This window comes from Bos grunniens, chromosome 10 (genome assembly GCF_055505025.1).
Source record: "Bos grunniens cultivar Pamir isolate PY7600 chromosome 10, Bosgru_T2T1.0, whole genome shotgun sequence".
NCBI classification, from domain to species: domain Eukaryota; kingdom Metazoa; phylum Chordata; class Mammalia; order Artiodactyla; family Bovidae; genus Bos; species Bos grunniens.
In genome coordinates, this window is record NC_141174.1 from 98,551,762 (window position 1) to 98,576,560 (window position 24,799).

At 39.3% G+C, this 24,799-nt stretch overlaps 1 long non-coding RNA gene and 1 pseudogene across 2 annotated transcripts in view; one reads left to right on the plus strand and one right to left on the minus strand.

Annotated features, from left to right (window-relative positions):
• Positions 1 to 6,264: 6,264 nt before the first annotated feature.
• LOC147365482 (uncharacterized) overlaps positions 6,265 to 24,799 on the plus strand; it is a 149,092-nt gene continuing 130,557 nt past the window's right edge. Inside the window, exon 1 of the long non-coding RNA XR_015135581.1 lies at positions 6,265 to 6,392. This is a non-coding gene — a long non-coding RNA (uncharacterized LOC147365482). The remainder of the gene's footprint in view (positions 6,393 to 24,799) is intronic.
• LOC147365483 (small ribosomal subunit protein uS17m pseudogene) lies at positions 19,032 to 20,132 on the minus strand (annotated as a pseudogene). Its single transcript, XR_015135580.1, has 2 exons — positions 20,084 to 20,132; positions 19,032 to 20,030 (listed from the first exon to the last, which is right to left on the minus strand). The product of XR_015135580.1 is annotated as a small ribosomal subunit protein uS17m pseudogene (transcript).

Here is a 24,799-nt window from a genome sequence, read left to right on the forward strand (position 1 = left end):
CATTTGTTTTTTTCTCATAATTTCAGTTGTCTCTGTGTTTGCATTCTGAGAGGTTTGAAGTTTCTCTTCTGCATAACTGATTTTATTTTCAGTAATGTAAAATACACTTTTTATTTCTTCCCCTGCTGATCTTAATTCTCATGTTGCATTTAAATTTTATAGTCGTTCTTCATCCTATCCAACTTCCTTTTCATTTCTGCCTCTATCTTGGTTCTAGTTAGCTTTCTGTAATGTTAAGTTCTCTGCTTTTCTTGTATCATCTTGCCTAGAATATATTTCCGGGAGAAAGTTTTTCTTCTCTTTATCGACTGTTGTGTCCTCATTTATATTGTAGAATCTCTATGTAACCCCAGATTGACTGTTTCTGAAATCCTTTTTCCTATCCTATCCCTGCCTATATGTAGATGTAAATATTTAATAGACCAAATGATGTTTTACCTTACCCTTTCTGCCTTTTTATCTATGAATTAACAGCCCCACTAAAGTGTTAACCTGATGGAAAGACTTCTGTTCATAAAAAAAAAAAAGTGAAAGTGTTAGTCCTCAATCATATCCTAATTTTCTGCTAATCCATGGACTGTAGCTCTCAAGGGTCCTCTGTCCATGGAATTCTCCGGACAAGAATACTGGAGTGGGTAGCTATTTCTTTCTCCAGGGGATGTTCATAGCTCCATGACAAATCCCTGGCCCTTTTCCTGGGGTGATTCTGCTAGACTGAGAAGGGATCTTTTCTTCTTCATGTATTCTGCATATCTACTGCTACTAGACTATTCATAAGAGGACATACTTGACCCTTTTCTCTTGGTCATGGATGATTGCTAGGCACAGGGAGGAGGACATGGGGTGTGGTAGCTTGAATTGGGATTTTAGTTTCCTGATGGAATTGAACCTGGGCTGTGGTGGTGAGAGGGTCGAATCTTAACCACTAGATCACAAGGGCCAGTGAGCTTGAAACAGAACCTCAGTCTCTGTCTTCTTTGAGGAAAGAATTCAGCCAGCAGACAAAAGCTAGTGAAGTTTGTAATGTGTTTATTAGAAGCTAAGCCCATGTGAAGGACACAGGTGGGTTCAGAGTAAGCCACACTTTTGGGGTGGCTTAAATTGCTTCCGTGGGGGCACTTTTTCCAGATTTTCTCTGCCCAGTCATCTTGCTTATTGTCCATATCTAGTCTGATTCAGGGCCCTTCCTGATGTGCGCACGTATCTTTTAGCCAAGATGGATTCCAGCGTGAGGGTTACGGGGAAGCTGGCAGGATATATTATGGGCTAGCACCCCCTCCCTTCCCTGGACCCTGAGGGTCTTTTCTGCGCATGTGTGGTCTGAGAGGTCTCCTTGATCCCAAGACAAATGTGGCTTCCTTATCTTGTACTCAGCAGAGCTCTGCTTCTGTCATTATCTGTATCTTAAAGAAACAGGAGACAGGTTCCGGCAGCTCAGCCTGGGGCCCCGCTATCTCCTGTCTCATTTCCAACCCACGTGACCTCCTAGAAAGCAGTGCTTTCCCAGCTCTCTACTTCTGCCTCTTCCCATCACCAAGCTCTTCCTCAAGATGTAGGGTTCTGCCTACTCCTTCCACAAGCAAAAGAGGTATTACATTCATTGGACGTTCATTAAATCAGGTGTTCATCAAGTAGGTACAGTAAAGGAAGCACTGATGAGGGCAGTAGGGATGAGAAATGCTTTTGTCTGACTCAAGCTGTTTTGAGCAGTAGCTGGGTCACTCCTTATTTTATATCAGAGAAGTCCTGCATCTCTGAAGAAAGGGTCTGCCATTCTGTTAGGTGCAAATTTTCCATGTCTTTTTTCTCACTCTGCTGATTCAGATAGGTTCTCTCCCTTTTCTTGGAGTTCCTCTGGATGTATTGCAAGCAGCTGTTTAATATTACCTATGCTGCTCTACTTTGCACCTCTCAGGCTTCTATGAATATTTGAATAAGTGGATGAAGGAAAGAAAGCAAAATTCCTCTTCTCTGCCTTTTTAAATCAAGAAATCTCAAATTTCCTTTATTTTGACAGGGCATTCATACTATCAGGAAGTTACTAGTTCACCAGTAACTGGGTTCATCTATTTTGGGCCATGACACCAGAACACAAGTCTGTACATTGAACCAGGACCATGTGAAACCCTCAGAAGATGTATGGAGGCAGCAGGCACCGTACTCAGGATTTGGTCCCATGACACTCATACCACATATCATATGTGGATAACTACCAAAAATCCATAAAACTCTTCAATACACAATGGTTTCAAGCAATTGTTTAGATTTCTTTATTTTATAGAAATAGGTTCATTAGAGGGAGAATTTTAGTTTATTGTTAGAGTAATGGGTGTAAAAGTTAGCTTCAGGGATCAGAAATGGACTTGATGACATACTAAGTAAAAAAAAAAGGTATATAAAAAGCTTCGATGTGGTTAAAAGAAATAAATGCTGATACCTACTGTGAATCCATATACATAAACCATATAGGACATAATCAGAAGGTGCTGGAGATCATGACTACACTGAGCACAGACTTAACATAACTTTCCAGGAAAGAGCAATGGCAGAAGTTTGCTTTAGTAAACACAGAATGCTGGTGTTGGAAAAGATCTGATAGTTCATCTGCTTCTTTATCTTACAAAGAAAGAAACTGAAACCAGGCAGGTAAAGTGACTTGAGATCAAATATGAGTTTAAGGACTTGTTCTGGGCCCAAACCCCAGTTCTCCTGTGTCCTAGTCCACACCCTTCCATTTCCCCACACTTTTATAAGGAAAAACCATTTTGGGAAAGACAACAAAAGTTGTCTTGAATATTTCTCTAGTAGAAGTTCAATTGCTCAGTTGTGTCTGACTTTTTGCAACCCTGCATGGACTGCAGCATGCCAGGCCTCCCTGTCCATCACCAACTCCCAGAGCTTGCTCAAACTCATGCCCATCAAGTCCGTGATGCCATCCAATCATCTCATTCTCTGTCATCCCCTTCTTCTCCTACCTTCAATCTTTCCCAGCATCAGGGTCTTTTCCAATGAGTCAGTTCTTCGCATCAGGTGGCCAAAGTATGGGAGCTTCAGCTTTAGCATCGGTCCTTTCAATGAATATTCAGGACTGATTTCCTTTAGGATGGACATTATTTGGAAAAGTAAAAAATCTGACAGTTGAGGGAAAGAAAAATTCCTTAAGGTTTTGAAGCAGAAATGAATAAAAGACAAAAAGGAGAAACTTGGTTCTTTCCTTACTTGTTGAATCTCTTTTATTTATAATAAAATGGGGAATTTTTTAAAAGCTGAATTTAGTCCCAACTCTACTCTAGTACCTTTTCTTTCTTTTTCTTTTTTAAAGAGCAGTGGTATTCATTGGCATGGCAAATGGCAGTTTCTGTTTTAAACTGTCCAGTAGTTTCAGCTCTTGACTGCATCTTCCAACAATTATTTTGGTTTATGATTATTTATTATATGTATTATTGGAAAAGACCATGATGCTGGGAAATATTGAGGGCAAGAGGTGAAGGGGTGACAGAGGATGAGATGGTTGGATGGCATCATCGACTCAGTGGACATGAGCTTGAGCAAACTGTGGGAGTGAAGGACATGGAAGCCTGGAGTGCTGCAGTCCATGGGGTTGTAGAGTCAGACGTAACTGAACAACTGAAAAGCAAATGTATTTTGTAATATTAAGTTATTTTTGGAAGGTAACAGAAATAAAGGTATTGATTTAAAACTCCTATTCCCTTATTTGGATTTCTTTAAGATCATTGTTTTCATTCTCTTTTCTGAACCAAGTCACTAATTAGCATCTTGAATGGATACTCCTGGTTTCATCAGGGTTGATGATAAAGCTTCTAAACGTGGTATATATATCTTAAATTCTTATTTTTCTAATAAAATCAGCTGATGGGAAGAGGAAAGGTGGGTTCTGCCTTAATTTATTTGAGAAAGTAAAATACTTGTCCTAACTAGTTCAGAAAGGAAGAAGAGAGACCACCTACTCCTGGCCCATTAATATGCTTTTGAATTCATCAATTGTATAATTCTAAAGAGTGGAAGCTTTGGGAAGAATTCTGAATGAAGATTCTCCCTCCCAAGCCCTCCCTCTTCTTCCAGAAAGGACCGTGGATGCTGAGCCTCAGACCATGGAACAATCATGTTCTGGGAAGGATGGACGAGCTTCTGGGAAGGACGAACAGGTACTGGAGTCTCTCAGAAAGTCTACAGGCTTGAAGCTCCTGTCAAGATGAAATTCAAGTCGAAGACTGACAGAGTTCCAGTCTGTTGGCCTTTAGTATCTAAAGAGAATTTACTTGAAGAGGAAAGGATCTCTTCCTTTAGGTTATTTTCTTGTGAGCTAAGAGACCCTGGGTACCAGTTCTGTTTTTGTATGAACTTGAGCAAGTTAATGAACCTCTCTGGTGCTGTGTTTTCATCTGACAAATGAGTTAACAGTGCTGTTCTACCTTCTTTATGAGGGAAAAAATGAAGTATTGATTGCTAAAAGTGCTTCAAAGAAATAAAAAGACCTGGCAAGTATTGTTATTCACTAATTCATTCTGTTAGATTCTCTACTTTGTCAAAAAGAATTGACTCCTTTTTTTCATGGGAACCACATCTGATAGATTTTCTTTAATTCTCTTTTGTTTCTGTGCATTTAATTTCTGATTCTTTTGTGTGTGTGTGTGTGTGTTTTTTTTTATCATATTGGCAAACTGGATTTGGCTAATAAAAGCGGAAAACGGATGTTCTGAACTTACCATTGAAGGAGGAAACAGATAGAACAGGCTCCATCTTGAAAGCAGGACTCCATCTTGGGCCTGACTGTGGACTTTGAGATATATGCCCAGTATCAATGAAAATGACATAGCAACTGGAAAAACCAGGCCCCCCGGATGGAAGAACCCCAGGGCTCATACCTAGACTCTCCATTGCCTAAAAGAATACCCTAATTATCTGTGTAACCAAATAGAATCATAAATTCTATTATGCTTATTGGGGTATGACCACAGGCCTATTGATAATTGTCCACTGTTAACTACCTGGGCTTAAGGCATATGAATCACGGGTTAACTTTGACTGTCTTTCTCTTCCTTTGTTCAGACTAGTTTCAAGGAATTTGGGGAGGTAGGTTTGGGCACGTACACTTAGGGTATATAGAAGTGAAGTGAATTGAAGTCGCTCAGTCATGTCCGACTCTTTGCGACCCCATAGACTGTAGCCTACCAGGCTCCTCCTTCCATGGGATTCTCCAGGCAAGAGTACTGGAATGGGTTGCCATTTCCTTCTCCAGGGGATCTTCCCGACCCAGGGACTGAACCCAGGTCTCCCGCATTCCAGGCAGACGATTTAACCTCTGAGCCACAAAGGTTTTCACAAAAACTGGTTGGTGTCCTTGGCTAAGAGGAGACTCTGCCTTGGGCCCGCTGGTGTAATAAACTGGACTTCACTATCTGCATTGTCCTTCTGAGTGAGTTTGTTTCCCAAAACGCATGCCTACAACACCATCACTTTGATTTGAAAACTGCCCCAACATCTGGAAGAAAAAGAACATTGGTGATTATATTAAACTGAGCATATATGTTCAGTTTGAATATTTCCCATAAACTAATATGCTTAATCAAATTAGATACAAGCTCTTAGCCAATGAAATTGTTGACTGAAAAAAAAACCAACCAAGCCACCCCCCTAAAAGTTGAGAATGATGCTTTATTTGGGGATATTATTGAAGTTGACTAGGAAAGCAGCCTTTCAGAAAGTTCTGAGGAACTGCTCCAAAGAGGTAAGGTAGGAGTCAAGATTTGTAGGAATTTTTGCTGAAAACAACTTGTAGTTGAACATCAGAAGGTTACTGCTAATCACAAAAACAAGGTATCTCAATTTAATGAGTTTAGTGCTTTTCTATGTCTGGGAAGATGCAAGAGACTGGGCTCCTTGAAATGCTGCCTTTGATATGTATCATAGCTACCTAGGGCCAGGATCCTGTTTTTCTCCATTCTGAATTCCCCTCAGGTTGCTCCATTTTGGGGGCAGCTGCAGTGGCTGATGGCCTGCTGGTGGGCATAATACATTGTTTACCAGAATTGCAGGCAACATTTTTGTTTACTGAAATGGCAGGCAACTTTGTTCTTTGTCCACAGAATAAATGCTGCATTTCAAGGGTCTTCCACAAAGGAATTTTTGGAAGTACTCTCTCTTGCCTTGGTCTTACGTGTGGGAGTCCTTTAATCAGCATTATTGTGGGAGTGTGTGGTGAGAGGTGGGTCCAGAGCAACCTTGGTAATAGCTGATAGAGACAAATGAATGAGTCGGAGACTGGGAGCCCTGAGTGGGGAGAAGGGGAGAGGAGGGCTCGCTGAGTGCCCAGTGAGAAATGGAGTAGGGGAAGCACACACCGATCACCGTGGGCAAGAATCAGAAAGAAGGTGATTTGGGGCTTTATAGTGTGGGGAAACTAGAAGGAATTTCTTCCAGTGCTAAATATTTCAGGGCTCTTGCTTTTTTGTGTGTAGGATTGGGCCCATGAAAGCCAAATAAGGTGATGTGAGGCCTCTAATCTTCTCAAAGAAAATGCAATGAAGGGAACTGAGTTACATGATTTATTCATCTGCAGTCTCTTCTCTGGCACCCGGAAGCGCATTAGAACTCCAGACAGCAGGTTGAGCTCCTTTAGAAACGCTAATAGACACATAGGAAGTTAAAATTCAAGTCAGGGGCTGAGATTATTTTAATTCCAAGTTCTTGAATATCCGGAGGCAAAATAAACTCGAGGGGTAAAAAGAGATGGGTTTTCATGTGTTTCTCCAGTGATGACTGTATCAGGTCATATCACAGGCTCAGGTGACAGCATCCTGGGAAGGCTCAGTGGGAAAAGAACCAGCTTGCGAGTTTTATCACCAAAAACAGGGGCTAAATTGAAAGGCAGGCTCTTTTGCTTTCCAAGAAAGACAATACACTTAAATTAACATGTGACCTCTCCCTTCCTCTTTACCAGCTGTCAAGGACCAGTTTTGCCTCGCTTAGGGCTCACTTCAGTAGTCTGTAATTACCAATCTTGTTTTTCCCTCTCTTTCTTTCAATCTAGTTAGGGTTTCCAATCATTTTAAAACAAGGTCTCTGTCAGCTGGGTACAGGATCTTCCCAATGAGCACAGAGATTAAATTTCCTAGGTTTTAGTTTGCCAAACTGTTAAGTGGTAAGTAGTTTTGCCCTCTTTTATTTGATCAGCCGTGTGAACTCCTGCAGACTGCAAACATATTTTGCCTGCAGGGAATCTGTGTGTTGAATGGGAAAGAACACTGACCTAGTAGTGAGGACCTGAATCTTACCATCAGTTCTTGGATCTACTTATGAGTTAGTTTACCTGTTTGAAATTTAGTTTCTCATCTTTAAAATGAGAATGATAATGAAAAAATAATAGATGGTCTTCACAGCTTATGTGTATTAATCTATGTTACATGTATTAACACATCTCTGTGAAGTAGGTATTATTTTTTAAAAATCATTTTCTCTATGTCTCAGGTGAGAAAAGTAAATCAAAGATAGTTGTAACTTATCCCCAGTCTGAATCCAGGTGGACTGATGCTTAGTGAAGTTGAAGGACATGTTAAGGCATTCTTGGCCACCAAGATGGAGGTCAAATGATTGTATCTAGTCCAATCATGAAGGATGTCATGAAGGAGTTGTTCTCCCATCTGTGCAGAGTGGCATTTGTTATCCTTGGATATGTTGTGGCCACTAATTCAGCTTCCTGTTGAGTTTTGGATTTGTAAAAATGATCCTTCTTTCAAATTCTAATTTATACTTGGCTGAGAACACCAGGATGCTTTTTTCATACCAAACCTAACATTAACTCTGGGCAAAGACACGAAGTGGCTTCCCTGGTGGCTCAGACAGTAAAGAATCTGCCTGTCCACTGTTCACAATAGCCAGGACATGGAAGCAACCGAGATGTCCATTGGCAGATGAATGGATAAGAAAGCTGTGGTACATATACACAATGGAATATTACCCAGCCATTAACAAGAATGCATTTGAATCAGTTCTAATGAGGTGGATGAAACTGGAGCCTATTATACAGAGTGAAGTAAGTCAGAAAGAAAAACACCAATACAGTATAATAACACATATATATGGAATTTAGAAAGATGGTAATGATGACCCTATATGCAAGAGAGCAAAAGAGACACAGATGTAAACAACAGTCTTTTGGACTCTGTGGGAGAAGGCAAGGGTGGGATGATCTGAGAGAATAGCATTGAAACGTGTATATTACCATATGTGAAATGGATCGCCAGTCCAGGTCTGATGCCTGAGACAGGGTGCTCAGGGCTGGTGCACTGGGATGACCCTGAGGGATGGGATGGGGAGGGAGGTGGGAGGGGGCTTCAGGACGGGGGACACATGTGCACCCATGGCTGATTCATGTGAATATATGGCAAAAACCACTACAATATTGTAATTAGCTTCCAATTAAAATGAATTAGTTTAATAATAATAAAAAAAGAATCTACCTGCCAGTGCAGGAGATGAAAGAGATGAGAGTTCAATGCCTAGGTTGGGAAGGTCCCCTGGAGAAGGGGCTGGAAACCTACTCCAGTATTCTTGCCTGGAGAATCCCATGGATGGAGGAGAATGGTGGGCTACAGTCCATGGGGTTGCAAGGAGTCAGACATGACTGAGCAACTAACAATTTAACTTTCACTTTTTTCAAAGACACTTCCCTTTACTATGTCACATGCAACATCTTTCCTTTAAAGCCTAACTCGGTATATATTTTTTATGGGGCTTTATTATGTTTCTTTATATATACTAAATTGATTGTATTTTAAGTTTCCAATTTGATAAATTTTGACTGATATGTACACCCATAAAACTATCACTGTAATCAAGATAATGAAAATATTCATATCCCCCAAAAGTTGTCACATACACTTTTAACCTCAATACCTATTCCAATCCCTGAGAAAACTTGATCTGCTTTTTTAAGATTGGCTTGCACATTGTGTTTTATGAGTGAAGTCATACTGCATGTATTATTATTTTCTCTGAGTGCTTCTACCATACCCTGCATGATTATTTTGAGGTTCATCCTGGCTGTTGGGTGTGATGTTTGTTCTTTTCTGTTGCTAAAATGTTTTTCATTGTATGATTATACCATAGTTTGCTTATCTGTTCACTTGTTGATGGACATTGACATTGCTTACTGTTTTTTGTTATTATAAATAAGGCATGAATGTTCATGAACAAGCCTTTTCCCAGATTTATGGAGGCAAAATTGACAAAACTGTAACATATTTAAAGTGTTCAATGTGATAATAGCCAGAGGTACACTGTGAAAGAATTCCCACAATCAAAATTAATTAACACATCCATTAACTCAAAGTTACCTTTTTATTCCCTTAGTGAAATCACTTAAGATCACAAGCAAATTTCAAGTATATTATACAGTATTATTACTATAGCCACTATACTATACGTAAGGGCCTCAGAATTTTTTCATCTTATAATTAAATATTTAGTATCACTTTGTCAAACTCTCCCCATTTCTCCCATCCCCAGCCTCTTGTGACCACCATGCTACTGTTTTTATGAGTTTGCTTTTTTTTTTTAGGATTCCACATATGAGAGATATTAGGCAGTATTTCTCTTTCTGTCTGGTTTAAGTTAGCCTTATGCCCTCCAGTTTTATCCATGCTGTTGCAAATGGCAAAATTTCTTTATTTTTTAAGGCCAAATAATATTTTGCTGTATACAAATCCTACAATTTCTTTATCTCTTCTCTATTGATAGATATTTAGGTTGTTACCATATCTTGGCTATTTATGAATAATGCTGCATTAAAATGGGAGTATATGGGAGTTATTTCTTCTAGATAGTTATTTCTTTTCCTTTGGATATATATGCAGAAGTGGGATTTCTAAATCCTATAGTAGTTAGTTTTAATATTTTGAGGAACCTCCGTATTGTTTTCCCCAGTGGTTATACCGATTTATATTCCTATCAACAGCATACTAGGGTTCCATTTTCTCCATTTACCCTATCAGCCTCTGTCTTTTTAATGTCTTCAGTGGTATAAGTTTTGATTTGCATTTCCTTGATGATTAGTGGTCCGAGGTCAGGGGCAGAAGCCGGGAGGATCCCATGCTTGAGGGGCAGCGGCCAAGAGGAGTTACCCCACGCCCGAGGCCGGGGTGGCGGCCAGCAGGACCAACCCCACGTCCAAGCAGCGGTGGCTGCGCGGGCGCAGGAGGGCCTAGAGGAGCTACTCCATGTTCAAGGTCAGGAGGGGTGGTGGTGAGGAGATACCCCTCGTCCAAGGTAAGGAGCAGCGGCTGTGCTTTGCTGGAGCAGCCATAAAGAGATACCCCACGTCCAAGGTAAGAGAAACCCAAGTAAGATGGTAGCTATTGCAAGAGGGCATCAGAGGGCAGACACACTGAAACCATAATCACAGAAAACTAGTCAATCTAATCACACTAGGACCACAGTCTTGTCCAACTCAATGAAACTAAGCCATGCCCGTGGGGCCACCCAAGACGGGCGGGTCATGGTGGAGAGGGCTGACAGAATGTGGTCCATTGGAGAAGGGAATGGAAAACCACTTCAGTATTATTGCCTTTAGAACCCCATAAACAGTATGAAAAGGTAAAATGATAGGATACTGAAAGAGGAACCCCCCAGGTCAGTAGGTGCCCAATATGGTACTGGAGATCAGTGGAGAAATGACTCCAGAAAGAATGAAGGGATGGAGCCAAAGCAAAAACAATGCCCAGCTGTGGATGTGACTGGTGATAGAAGCAAGGTCCAATGCTGTAAAGAGCAATATTGCATAGGAACCTGCCATGAATCAAGGCAAATTGGAAGTGGTCAAACAGGAGATGGCAAGAGTGAGCGTTGGCATTCTAGAAATCAGCGAACTAAAATGGACTGGAATGGGTGAATTTAACTCAGATGACCATTATATCTACTACTGGGGGCAGGAATCCCTTAGAAGAAATGGAATAGCCATCATGGTCAACAAAAGAGTCCGAAATGCAGTACGTGGATGCAATCTCAAAAACGACAGAATGATCTCTTTTCATTTCCAAGGCAAACCATGCAGTAATCCAAGTCTATGCCCCAACCAGTAATGCTGAAGAAGCTGAAGAAGCTGAAGTTGAATGGTTCTATGAAGACCTACAAGACCTTTTAGAACTAACACCCAAAAAAGATGTCCTTTTCATTAATGGGACTGGAATGCAAAAGTAGGAAGTCAGGAAACACCTGGAGTAACAGGCAAATTTGGCCTTGGAATATGGAATGAAGCAGGGCAAAAACTAATAGAGTTTTGCCAAGAAAATGCACTAGTCATAGCAAACACCCTCTTCCAAACACAAGAGAAGAATCTACACATGGACATCACCAGATGGCCAACACCGAAATCAGATTGATTATATTCTTTGCAGCCAAAGATGGAGAAGCTCTATACAGTCAACAAAAACAAGACCAGGAGCTGACTGTGGCTCAGATCATGAACTGCTTATTGCCAAATTCAGACTTGAATTGAAGAAAGTAGGCAAAACCACTAGACCATTCAGGTATGACATAAATCAAATCCCTTATGATTATACAGTGGAAGTGAGAAATAGACTTAAGGGGCTAGATCTGATAGATAGAGTGCCTGATGAACTATGGACGGAGGTTCGTGACATTGTACAGGAGATAGGGATCAAGACGATCCCCATGGAAAAGAAATGCAAAAAAGCAAAATGGCTGTCTGGGAAGGCCTTACAAATAGCTGTGAAAAGAAGAGAAGTGAAAAGAAAAGGAGAAAAGGAAAGATATAAGCATCTGAATGCAGAGTTCCAAAGAATAGCAAGAAGAGATAAGAAAGCCTTCTTCAGCGATCAATGCAAAGAAGTAGAGGAAAACAACAGAATGGGAAATACTAGAGATCTCTTCAAGAAAATTAGAGATACCAAGGGAATATTTCATGCAAAGATGGGCTCAATAAAAGACAGTAATGGTATGGACCTAACAGAAGCAGAAGATATTAAGACGAGTTGGCAGGAATACACAGAAGAATCATACAAAAAAGATCTTCACAACCAAAATAATCACGATGGTGTGATCACTCACCTAGAGCCAGACATCCTGGAATGTGAAGTCAAGTGGGCCTTGGGAAGCATCACTATGAACAAAGCTAGTGGAGGTGATGGAATTCCAGTTGAGCTATTTCAAATCCTCAAAGATGATGCTGTGAAAGTGCTGCAATCAATATGCCAGCAAATTTGGAAACTCAGCAGTTGCCACAGGAATGGAAAAGGTCAGTTTTCATCCCAATCCCAAAGAAAGGAAATGCCAAAGAATGCTCAAACTACTGCACAATTGCACTCATCTCACATTCTAGTAAAGTAATGCTCATAATTTTCCAAGCCAGGCTTCAGCAATACATGAACTGTGAAATTCCAGATGTTCAAGCTGGTTTCAGAAAAGGCAGAGGAACCAGAGATCAAATTGCCAACATCCACTGGATCATAGAAAAAGCAAGAGAGTTCCAGAAAAACATCTATTTCTGCTTTATTGACTATGCCAAAGCCTTTGACTGTGTGGATCACAATAAACTATGGAAAATTCTGAAGGAGATGGGAATACCAGACCACCTGATCTGCCTCTTGAGAAACCTATATGCAGGTCAGGAAGCAACAGTTAGAACTGGACATGGAACAACAGACTGGTTCCAAATAGGAAAAGGAGTACGTCAAGGCTGTATATTGTCACCCTGCTTATTTAACTTATATGCAGTGTACATCATGAGAAACCTGGGCTGGAAGAAGCAGAAGCTGGAATCAAGATTGCCGGGAGCAATATCAATAACCTCAGATATGCAGATGACATCACCCTTTTGCCAGAAAGTGAAGAGGAACTAAAAAGCCTCTTGATGAAAGTGAAAGTGGAGAGTGAAAAAGTTGGCTTAAAGCTCAACATTCAGAAAATGAAGATCAGGGCATCTGGTCCCATCACTTCATGGGAAATAGATGGGGAAACAGTGGAAACAGTGTCAGACTTTATTTTTTTGGGCTCCAAAATCACTGCAGATGGTGACTGCAGCCATGAAATTAAAAGACGCTTACTCCTTGGAAGAAAAGTTATGACCAACCTGATAGCATATTTAAAAGCAGAGACATTACTTTGCCAACAAAGATCCATCTAGTCAAGGCTATGGTTTTTCCAGTGTTCATGTATGGATATGAGAGTTGGACTGTGAAGAAGCTGAGCGCCAAAGAATTGATGCTTTTGAACTGTGGTGTTGGAGAAGAGTCTTGAGGTTCCCTTGGACTGCAAGGAGATCCAACCAGTCCATTCTGAAGGAGATCAGCCCTGGGATTTCTTTGGAAGGACTGATGCTAAAGCTGAAACTCCAGTACTTTGGCCACCTCATGCGAAGAGTTGACTCATTGGAAAAGACTCTGATGCTGGGAGGGATTGGGGGCAGTAGGAGAAGGGGACGACAGAGGATGAGATGGCTGGATGGCATCACTGACTCGATGGACCTGAGTCTGAGTGAACTCCGGGAGTTGGTGTTGGACAGGGAGGCGTGGCGTGCTGCGATTCATGGAGTTGCAAAGAGTAGGACACGACTGAGCGACTGAACTGATGATTAGTGAGGTTGAACATATTTTCATATATCTGTTATTCATCTGTGAATCTTCTCTGGAAAAAATTTCTACTCAAATATTTTGTATATTTTCAAGTTGGGTTATTTGTGGGGTATTTTTTGGCTTTTGATTTATACTATTGAACTGTTCAAATTCTATATATACTTGAATTCTAACCCTTTACCAAATATATAGTTTTGGCTCAGATTTTAAAGAATCCACCAGCAATGTAGGAAACCTGGGTTCAGTCCCTGGGTTGGAAAGATCTCCTGGAGAAGTGAATGGATACTCACTCCAGTATTCTTGCCTGAAGAATTCCATGGACAGAGGGGATTGGCAGGCTACAGTCCATGGGTTTGTAAAGAGTTGAACACGACTGAGTGACTTTCACCTTCATTTGCAATAGTTTATTCCATCTGTAGGTTGCCTTTTAATGTTGTTAATTGTTTCCTTTGCTGTGCAGAAGCTTTTTAGTTGGATACAGTCCCACTTATTTTTGCTTTTGTTGCTTGTGCTTTTGGTGACAAATCCAAAAAATCATTGCCAAAGCCACCGTCAAGGGATTACCTCCTGTGTGTTTTTCTAGAGTTTTATGGTTTAAGGTCTTGTGTTTTATTCCTCAATCTATTGTGAGTAGATTTTTGTGTATGGTGTGAGATAAGGGTCCAATTTCACCTTTTTGCATGTGGCTGTCTAGTTTTCTCAGTACCATCTGTTGAAGAGAGTCTTCTTTCCTCCTGTATATTATTGACACCTTTGTTATAAATTAATTGACTATATATGCATGGGTTTATCTTCTGGTTCTCTTTTCTGTTTCAGCGATCTATGTGGCTTCTTTTATTCCAATACCATATTGATTTAATTACCATAACTTCATAAATAGTTGAAATCAGGAAGCTTGGTGCCCCCAAATTTATACTGCTTGCTCAAGATTTATTAAGCTATTCAGTTTCTTTTGTGGTTCATAAGAATTTTAGGATTATTTCCTCTATGTGAAAAATGCCATTGAAAATTTGATAAAGATTGCATTGAACCAGTAGAAAACTTTGGGTATTATGGAATATTGATTATTCCAGTCCATGAACACAAAATAGTATCTCTTTGTGTTTCCTTCAATTTCTTTCATAAGAGGTTTTATAGGTTTCAAATAGTGTAGAAATCTTTTACTTCCTTGGTTATTGCTAAGTATTTTCCTTTTTGATGATATTATATATGTTTTTCCCATAATTTCTTTTTCAGAGAGTTGGTTGTTAGTATACAGAAATGCAACTGATTTTTGCATGTTGACTTTGTTCCTGCAACTTTACTGAGTTCATTTATTAGCTCTAACACTTTTTGGTAGAGAATTTAGTTTATATATAAATATATATATTCTTATATATACATATGTGTTCTTATGCACACACACACACACACACACACACACATATATATGTATGCATGTCATCTGCAGACAGAGGAAATTTTTGACTTGGATGCCTGACTTTTCCGTTCCTGATTGGTTTGGATAGGACTTCCAGTACTATGTTGAAAAGAAGTGGCAAAAGTGGGCATCCTGGTCTTTTTCCTGACCTTAGAGGGAAAGTATTTACCTTTTCACTATTGAATATGATGTTCTCTGTGATCTTGACATAGGTGACTTTTATTATGTTGAGGTATATCCCTTCTAGATCCCTTTGGTTGAGAGTTTTTGTCATGAACTGTCAAATTTTGTTGAGTACTGTCTCTGAAATTATTGAGATAATTGTACAATTTTTATCCTTCTTTTTGTTACTGTGATGTAGCAAGACTTCCCAGGTGGCTCAGTGGTAACGATTCTGTCTACTAATGCAGGAGACACAGGAGACATGGGTTCGCTCCCTAGGTCGGGAAGATCCCCTGGAGGAGGGCATAGAAACCCACTCCAGTACTCTTGCCTGGGAAATCCCATGGACAGAGGAGCCTGGTGGGTTACAGTCCATAGGATCACAGAGTCAAACACGACTGAGCAACTAAGCACACACGCATGATTACTGATTTGTGTAGGTCGAACCACCCTAGCATCCAAGGGCTACATTGCACTTGATCATGGTATATGATTCTTTTAATATTCTGTTGAATTGGGTTTGCTAGTATTTTGTTAAGAATTTTTGTTTCTCAGTTCTTGATCAATATTGTAATGGAACTTTCTTTTGTAGTGTTCTTTTTTGACTCTTGTGTCAGGGTAGTGCTGGCCAAGTGTTCTCTCCTCTTCAGTTTTATTGGAAGAGCTTGAGAAGGATTGGGGTTCATTCTTCTTTAAATGTTTGGTAGAAATCATTAGTGAAACTATCTGGTCCTCAACTTTTCTTAATGGGGAGGTTTTGGTGTAGTGATCCAATGAGAAAAGAGTCTCATTATTGATTTTCTGTTTCTTTATGATGCATCCTTGATAGGTTGCATGTTCCTAGAAATTTATCCATTTCTTCTAGATTTTTAAACAGTCCCATTTTCTCTGAGTCTCTGATAATAATTCATAGAAATAGTATTCCCCATGATACACATTGTTTTATTTTCTTCATCATTCTTAATTATAATAATTTCAAAGCGGTATTTTTCTGCCTCAAATTTAGAAATTGTCAAGGTATGGTGCTATCATCTATATTGTATACTCTAATCTACAGACCACAGGTGACCTCAATGAGCTAAAACTCAATGAAATAGTGAAAGAAATTCTAAAATTGTTTTAGGTCTCACAAAGCAAGGTTAATGGAAAGAGAGAGACATAAATAAGACATGCTGATTGAATGACAGTGAAAGTGAAAGTCACTCAATCATGTCCAACTCTTTGCCACACCGTGGACTATACAGTCCATGGAATTCTCTAGGCTAACACAGAACAGCGTTAATTACACCTATTACTTTGTACATCATATCCCCAGTACTTACATAGTCCATGGAATTCTCCAGGCCAGAATACTGGAGTGGGTAGCCTTTCCCTTCTTCAGGGGCTCTTCCCAACCCAGGGATCAAACCCAGGTCTCCCACATTTCAGGCAGATTCTTCACTAGCTGAGCCACAGGGGAAGCCCACTGATTAAGTGGGAAGAAAGTAATTTCTCATGAATTCTGCTTTCTTCACACCTTGTTCTTAATAGGAATTTTAGTATTTAGAAGTGGAGTGAGGGAGCAGGACACAGTACCGGGGCCTGAGCAGAGATGCTAGTGAGGCAGGACAAGAGCCAGGAGAGTGCAGCCTGGGAAGATGGTTCACTGACCAAAGTGTGAGAGATAATCAAGCTATTGAGCTTTGAGTGAATGAAGGATGGAAGGATGAAGTGATGGAAGATGAAGTGATGAAGAATGAAGGATGGAAGGATTTGAGTGAAAGAAGGATGTGTCATATCAGCAACAATCTCTTAAACTGGATTAGTGTCCTTTTATCTCATGGGATGAAACAAATGAGAAGAGGAGAATGTTTGAAAGGTTTTCTAAGTCTACTCACTCCTGGAGACTATACAAAATTTCAACTTACATGATTAAACCCTATCTGCAGTGAAATCCAGTATTTTTAACTTCCTGCAGATAGCTAGTCCCTTTTTAATAGTGTAGTTACAGCAAAGAAAAACATGACAGAGGTTATTATTTTAATGTAAATGTTTTAAATTTTAGTAAATTTAATTTTTATTTTTTAGTAAATTTTTTACTAAATATTTTATTATTTAGTAAATTTAAATTTTAGTAAATGTTTTAAATTTTAAAAATTTTGAAGAAAAGCAGGTTTTTTTTTTCCCCTGAAAAGAAACAATATTTAGTGGAACAAACATACTCATACTTTAAGCTTGTGTGATAATTTGTCATTTTCATTATTATTCATTAGCAGTTGGATGACATAACCCTCCCGTTGTAAGAAAAGAACACAGCAGAATCATTTGCATTTTCTTTGATGTCTGCCTTAAAAACATTTTTTCTTATTTTTTAAATAGCAATGAGATTCAGGCCAAACTTATTGTTAGTCAGATATGATGTCCTCTATTAAGAAATTGCTTGAACCCTTTTTGAGTATTTTCTACCTCAAAGATGAGGGTATTTTAAGAAGACTTTTGATTTCTTTGAGAGCTGGACAGTTGTGTATATGATGCCAGACGTTCCAAGGAGGAGGTTACAGAAAGACAGGAGCAGGGGACACCTAGAAAGTTCCCAGTCACTCTCCAGGCAGGCAGTCTAGAAGTCATGGAGGAGAAAGTCATCTACATTTTCTTTGAGGAACAGAGCAGTGTTGTTTTTTAATTGTAAATTTCAGTGTTATGTACAGTTGTGGACAAATTTTTTTCCTTTTGGCGAAATAACTCCTTGTAATTTTCAAATTTTACTTCAAGAAAAATGGTGGACAGAATCTCCTGTATTGGCCCTTTGTAATGACGATATTGTTGACAATGTTTAGCTTGGATTCTGATGTAATCCTCACATCATATATTTTAAATGTGATGTGTTTTGTATGGAAAGATAGCAGTTTCTTTCTTCATTAAATTTTATGTTTACCTCCAGTAATAGTCATTTTTGTTCATATCCACTCCTTTCATCAATATACCATGGGTATTTAAAATTTTTTTTCAAGATTTTAAGTGGTACATATTCCTATGAATTGATAATTTGTTTCTCTTAAATCCAGTCTTTAAAATATTTTAAATATATTTGTAAATAAGTATATAAACTTGGATTGACTGGAGAAGTGGTGAATAAGACTGTACATAGAGACCAATTTATAAAGTTTAAAATTATTTTCATTAAATTTTTTAAAAAAATCAGGAAATGAACTATCTCTTAATGTTCTAAATAATTTAATTTGTTACTGAAGAACTTCTTTCTTCTTGGCTAAATTTTGAAAACTTATAACCATCAGCCAATGCAGTGTCTTGTTTTGATATTCTGCTCTTAAACACATTTTGTTATTGAATGAGATATTTTTGAAAGCTGGCTTCTCTTGTTTTCTTTTGACTGACTTTTAAGTTGCTTAATTGCAATATGTGTTTTGTCTCACAGTGATTCTCAATAGTATGGTCCCTGAAAAAAAAAGAGATAATTTTTCTTTGCAAAGAGCCAAATTTTGAAAAGCTCATCTGGAAATTTTCAAATATACATGAAATACAAAAGAACAATGACTATCTTTTTGCCTGTCACTCAGTTTCATCATTTATCAAGATTCTGCCCCATTTGCCCTTTGTTTTCCTTTGCTGAAGTTTTTAAAAACAAATGTCACACACTGTGTTGTTTCACTTCTGCATACGTAAGTATCCTTCCCTGAAAAATATAGACCACAATCTTACCATAGTTATCATAACTTCTTGATAACTTCTGATAACTACTCTACTATCAAATGTCTCCAGTTCTCATTGAAGGTCATCTTACAGTTGGTCTGGTTGAGTCAGGACCCAAACAAGGTACACATATTAATTTAGTTGATCTCTTTTTCTTAAATTTCTTTCAATCTGGTGTAGTCTTATTCCTCCTGCCTTTTTATTTTCTGCAGGTGATGTGTTGCAGAAACTGAGTTAGTCATTCCTTAGAATGTTTTCTTTCTTGGATTTGTCTGTTGGCTTCCTTGTGGTGCTGTTTAACTTGATTTTCTATTCCTCTCTTGCCAGTAAATGAGAGATGTCTATAGGCTTGATTTTATTCTGGTTCACTTGTTTCCTAAAAATACTTCCTAGGCAAGGCTATGTGCTTTGTGTTGTGTCCCACCATGAAAGACACACAGTGTCTGATTTTCTCACTTCAAAGGGTGCTAAGATTGATCACTGGTTCAGGTGGTAACATTGGTCCCTCCATTGTAATGCTCCCCATCCTTCTATTTAATGTCTCTGTCCACTGGTGACTGTTGCAAGGGGTTGCACAAGGGTGCTTTTTTTTTTATGAAAAATTATAACAAAGACTTTACTTTTAGCGATTTCATAAATACCAGACGAGAAACTGGACGGTTTGTGAGGAAACTGAGAAAAATTTTTCCATAGAGTAAACTTATAAATTCCCTTTTGGCTCTGTTTTCCGATCCTCCTTCACTGTGTTGTGGAGAGACTGAGTTCTTCCAGGTGTTTGGCTAGCGGGGTGGTCTCCAGATCAACTGGGCTCTCCGGGTAAGTGGTTCCTGCACAGTGCTTTCCAGTCACTGGATCTACGACTTGTCCAACTTTGAAAACGATCTCAGCCAGTTCGTGCTTCACATGCTTTGTTCTTGGGACAGGGAGCGCCTTGAGAAGCACAATATCCCCAACGGTGCACTGCTGGAGAGCATCGTGGGCAAAGTAGGTTTTTTGCTTATTAAAATACTTTAATAAATAGGGATCCAGAACAAGTCTGGTCACTCTCACTTTAGCAGTTTTTTGCATTGCTGTCCCAATCACCTTACCCACGATCCATTTGGCATGGACAGATGAACGAACTACGGACATGATGTGGCTTTGGTCACCTCGCCTTGAGGGCTCCCACGCTGCGGCGCTCCGGGACTGGCAAACAACCCACCTCAGAACTCCACAGTTTCCGTGTATGCCCGGCAGAGGGCTTACCGGAGCGTGATGGCGTCACGTCGTACGCAGGTCGCTCCGCCCCCGAGGGTGCTTTTCTAGTTCTATTTTTCCTTTCATATCAATTATCTTAAATTATTCAGTAAAGAATAACTTTTCCCTTGGTTACCCTAACATATAATTTCTTCTAGGAAATGTGGAATACATGTTTAATTTTTTAATTGAAAATATTTGCTCCTTTAGCCCCAGGTCCATTTGCTGCTAACTATTTCCCTGTGGAACCCACAACTGGCCATTAGCCAAAGTAATCAATCTCCCTTTGTCTGTAGACCTGGCCAGTGAACACTTGATTAGTGCATAGTGTGCATTTCTGAGTTTAGTAGATTAAATCTAGCCCTCAGAAACCTTTCATAAAAGCTTTCTGAAATTATGCTCAGAACTATGCTCCAAGTCAGATCGCAAAACTGAAGGAGTTTGGAGATTGCTCAGCCAGTGATGGAAGGTTTGTTCTCGGGGTTTCTGGTGAACATGCTATGTGAAGGGTTGAAAGTCTGTCAGTGTCCCTTCGTAGTATTGACACATCTTGAAACCACAGATGTACTTATCATTTGACTGATATTCTCTCTCACTAGACTGTAATGTCAGAGGACCAACTGGGTGGGTTTGGCCACCCAATATAGGAAGATAGAACTTACCTGGTTTTAAGAGATAGAAGTTCAACTCAAACTACAGTTGGCCCTTGAACAAAATGAGGGTTAGGCAGTGCTGACCCTCCATGTAGTCAAAAATCCTGAAAAAATCTGCTTGTTAGTGGACAGGTGCGGTTCAACTTGCATTGGTAAAGGGTTGACTTAATGTGTGACACAAGGATGAATTGTTTGAAAGGTTATGGGGGTAGCTCACAGGGCTGAAGGACAAGTTATAGAATGTTCAGCTGCTCTAGGAATTTCAAGCACTTCAGTTGTACTTGAGTGTCTTCAACACTCTCTTTTCTTTTTGCCTGTAGTTGACAGCTTTATTCTCTCAAATACTTCCATGTGATGGTGGCCATGGCTATGAGTCACACCAGAAGCTGTGTCTTTCTAATATCAGGCTCTGATTGGTCCTTCAAGAAGCTGTGTCTTTCTAAAATCAGGCTCTGATTGGTCCCTCTGAGATGTGCTCATCTCCGGATCAATTACTGTTCCCAGGGGAAGTGGGTGCTTTGGTTGGCCTACTTGGGGTCAAGTGTCCTGCTCTGTATTCATGAGTGGGGAGAGCAGTAATAGTTTCTGTCATTCAAATGATCAAGTAGAAGTGAAGCAGTTCCCCATAGAAACAGGGAGGTGCTGTTATTCATAAAATGAAAGATATGTGCTTTGTAGGCAAAATGGATGTCTACTATACATTTGTATCTCCAGCACCCAAAAAAGTATATTGGATATAACAAAATGTTGTAGAAGAACAAATGGAATCAAGGAAGACTAATAACTTTCATTCAATGCATTATTAGGTTTGTAGATTCCATTAGATACATCATACTCCATAAAATCACAAAGATTTTATTTGCTCTTTGGGTTATCTGATCCTCAAAACATTTTACTTAAAATTGCTGCATTTTAATTAAAAAAAAAAACACTTTGCTCTAGCCTTCATGAATTATCTAAAGTAATGGTGAATTCTCAAAGTTAAACCTTTATAATGACATAAATAATTTCTTTAGTACTAAAAATAGTGAGTCATCAGGACCTACAAATCTCAGCATATGTTCAAGTGCTGGATCCTTTCATGTTGGTTCTGGTACCCACCACTATTCTGTGCTTCAACATGAGAGCTGATAAACAGAGAGAGTGAGCCAAACAAACTTTTATTTTCAAATTTATTCACCAAGTGATGCTTTTTTATTCCAGCAAATAGATATTTATCTTTTTTTTCCTGGGAAAATGAAAGGCCACATAGTTTTTAATCATCATTTTCTGATTTTGTATTATATATATATGAGTTAGTGTAGACTGAGAATTAAGACTCCCTGATACCTACTGCTTCAGACTTGACCTAAGTTTATCTATTAATAGTAAGGAATTATGACTCTAAATTCATTCTTCATGTGTGGGTTCATTCAGATCATTTAAAATCATAGGACTCCCTAGGAAGAAAGCAACAATTATCAGTGGCAGAAAAGTATAACATTCTTCGTTTCCTAAATTAATGAAATCTTTAAGCAACTGAATACAATCTTTTTTTCTTATTAGTAAATGTGTCATAAAATATTTCACACAAAAATTGCAGTCTTTTCACCTTGAGTAATTATTCAATTTTTAAATTGGACTCCTTATAATCACCATAAATATATGAATTTGGAATTATCTTAAAAATAAAATATTTAGATGTCTTTAACATTTCATTCCCGTAACTCTTTTTGATGTGTACTGTAAAAGGGAAGTTCACATTTAAAGGTAACAAAGTGTTGAATTTATCGTCCCCTCTCTCCCATTATGGTAAATGTTCATCAAGTTGATAATGAAATCTGCAGTAATATCACGTTGTTTTGATGGCTTTAGATGCAGGAGAATTTGGAAGCCAATATGCAGTTCATTTAACTTGTGCCCAAGCCATCTGCTTATCTGCACCACTCAGCCAGCCAGCTTGCTTCTTTTCTCCTAGCGTCTACAGAGCTGATTAACCTGGATGAAGATTCCTGGCAGCCTCAATTCACTTCCTGAATCTTCCACACCATCCAGAATTCCCTGGTGGAGGTTGGCAGGATATTTGGAAAGGCAAAGAGGCTCTTTTGGCTTGAGATGTAGTGTAGATATAAAATGTCAGCTGCTGAACCATTGCTGGGGAGAATGACTTCAGGGTTCAAGGCTTGTTAGAAGTAAGTTTCAAGTTACCAGCCAACTTTAATAAAGAATCACCAAGAAGGGGAATATTTTGGTCATGATAGTCTCATTTCTTTGTTTTATAGCAGTAGGAATGGTGTAGTTCAACTAAATTTAATGTGCCAACAAATTATTTATCAAAGTCACTTGGAGGATAAGACAGGTGACTTTTTCTTTTCCTTCCTTCCTGACCTATATTAAAAATGACCTTGCACTACAAGTCTTATTCTCTTGGAGGTGGGGGCTGTACTCTTTAATACACCCAGGGATCTCATTATATTAAGATCCATTATAGAGGGTCAGCCAGGGCAGCAGTGTTATTTGGGCTAGTGACACCAAATCTCCTCTAAGGGAACCACAGAGTATTTGGCGTCCATTTGTACCATGAATATGACTCAAGGATCTGTCCTGCCTTTCTCCCTCGTGAATATGGTTTTAGTCACCTTGTCCATTTGACCTTTGACTGTGCAACTGCCAGAAACTGTCCAGTTTGAAGAGTATGAAAACTGATGTTAGAATACAGGACTGTAAATCAGAGAAGAAAAATCCCTATGCCAACAGCCCATACGCAGCAGAAAATTTTCTTGCCATATTGCCATGCTGATGCTGAGCATCCAGACCACAGTGCACACCCACCCATCACTGGGTCATCAATCAGAATAATTCACGGCAGTCATATGTTGCCTTGAGTACAGCCCAACAGCATTTTCTTTTTATTATTTGGCATAGGGTTTCTTTAATGGCAATTGTGGAGAAAATATTTTCTTTCTTTTTTTAATATTCTTTTTTTAAATTATTATTATTATTTTTACTTTACAATATTGTATTGGTTTTGCCATACATCAACATGCATCCGCCATGGGTATACATGTGTTCCCCATCCTGAACCCCCCTCCCACCTCCCTCCCCATACCATCCCTCTGGGTCATCCTTTTTCTGATGAAAGTTCCCAATATAAATAAGAAGGAAGATTTTTAAAAAGGCAGATCTAAGAGTACTATATGTAAAGACAGAGGGATGGTTTAATGATAAATGCCCAAACACTTACTGAGGGTGAAGGCATTCCATCAGACATGACAGGCCCCATCCTCAAACTAAATTGTATGGATTTCACTGACATTCCTCGCACCTCTGCCCTGGACTGACTTTCTCAAAATTGGGAAGTCAGTCATGCCTGTCATCAGTGCCTCCCAGCTTTCTTGTTTGGCCCTATGTCTGTCTCCCTGGTCTCTCTCATGGGCACCCAGAGCCCTCCCACTGCAGGGCCCCTCAGAGTCTTGCTCCCTTGGCTGCTCTTTTTACTGCAGCACAGCCCTCCCTCAAGCCTCCTCAGTCCTATGCTTTGTCCCAAAAGCACCACTGAAACTGTACAACTGACTAGCAAGAACTGTGGAGTGTTAGGGAGAGAAGTCTACTGATCTATGTCTTTTTTGGAGGGCCACAAGAGGCCACTGGTGCTGATGCTATGAAAGGACACATGAATGGTGGCATATCCCAGTTTTCACCTCTCCTTAGTCCAAGATAATTAGGCTGAAAATTTGATATTGATGCTTGTTAACTATACTCCTTTGCTTCTAAGAGTGTGGTTCACTGACTCAAGGCACTGACCTCACCTGAGAACTTATTAGAACTGAACAACCTCAAGCCCTAACCCAAACTTACTGAATCAGAATCTGCTTTTTAACCAGAAGCCCCAGGTAGTGATTTCTCACATTAATATTTGAGAGAAATTGATCTATTCCATACCAAGTTTCCATGAAAATAAGTGCTATGTTGTGTCAGGTTTCTGGTGAAAATAGAAAATAAGGATCCTGACATGGGTAAACGTGTGAAAAGCTTCATTATTGAAACGT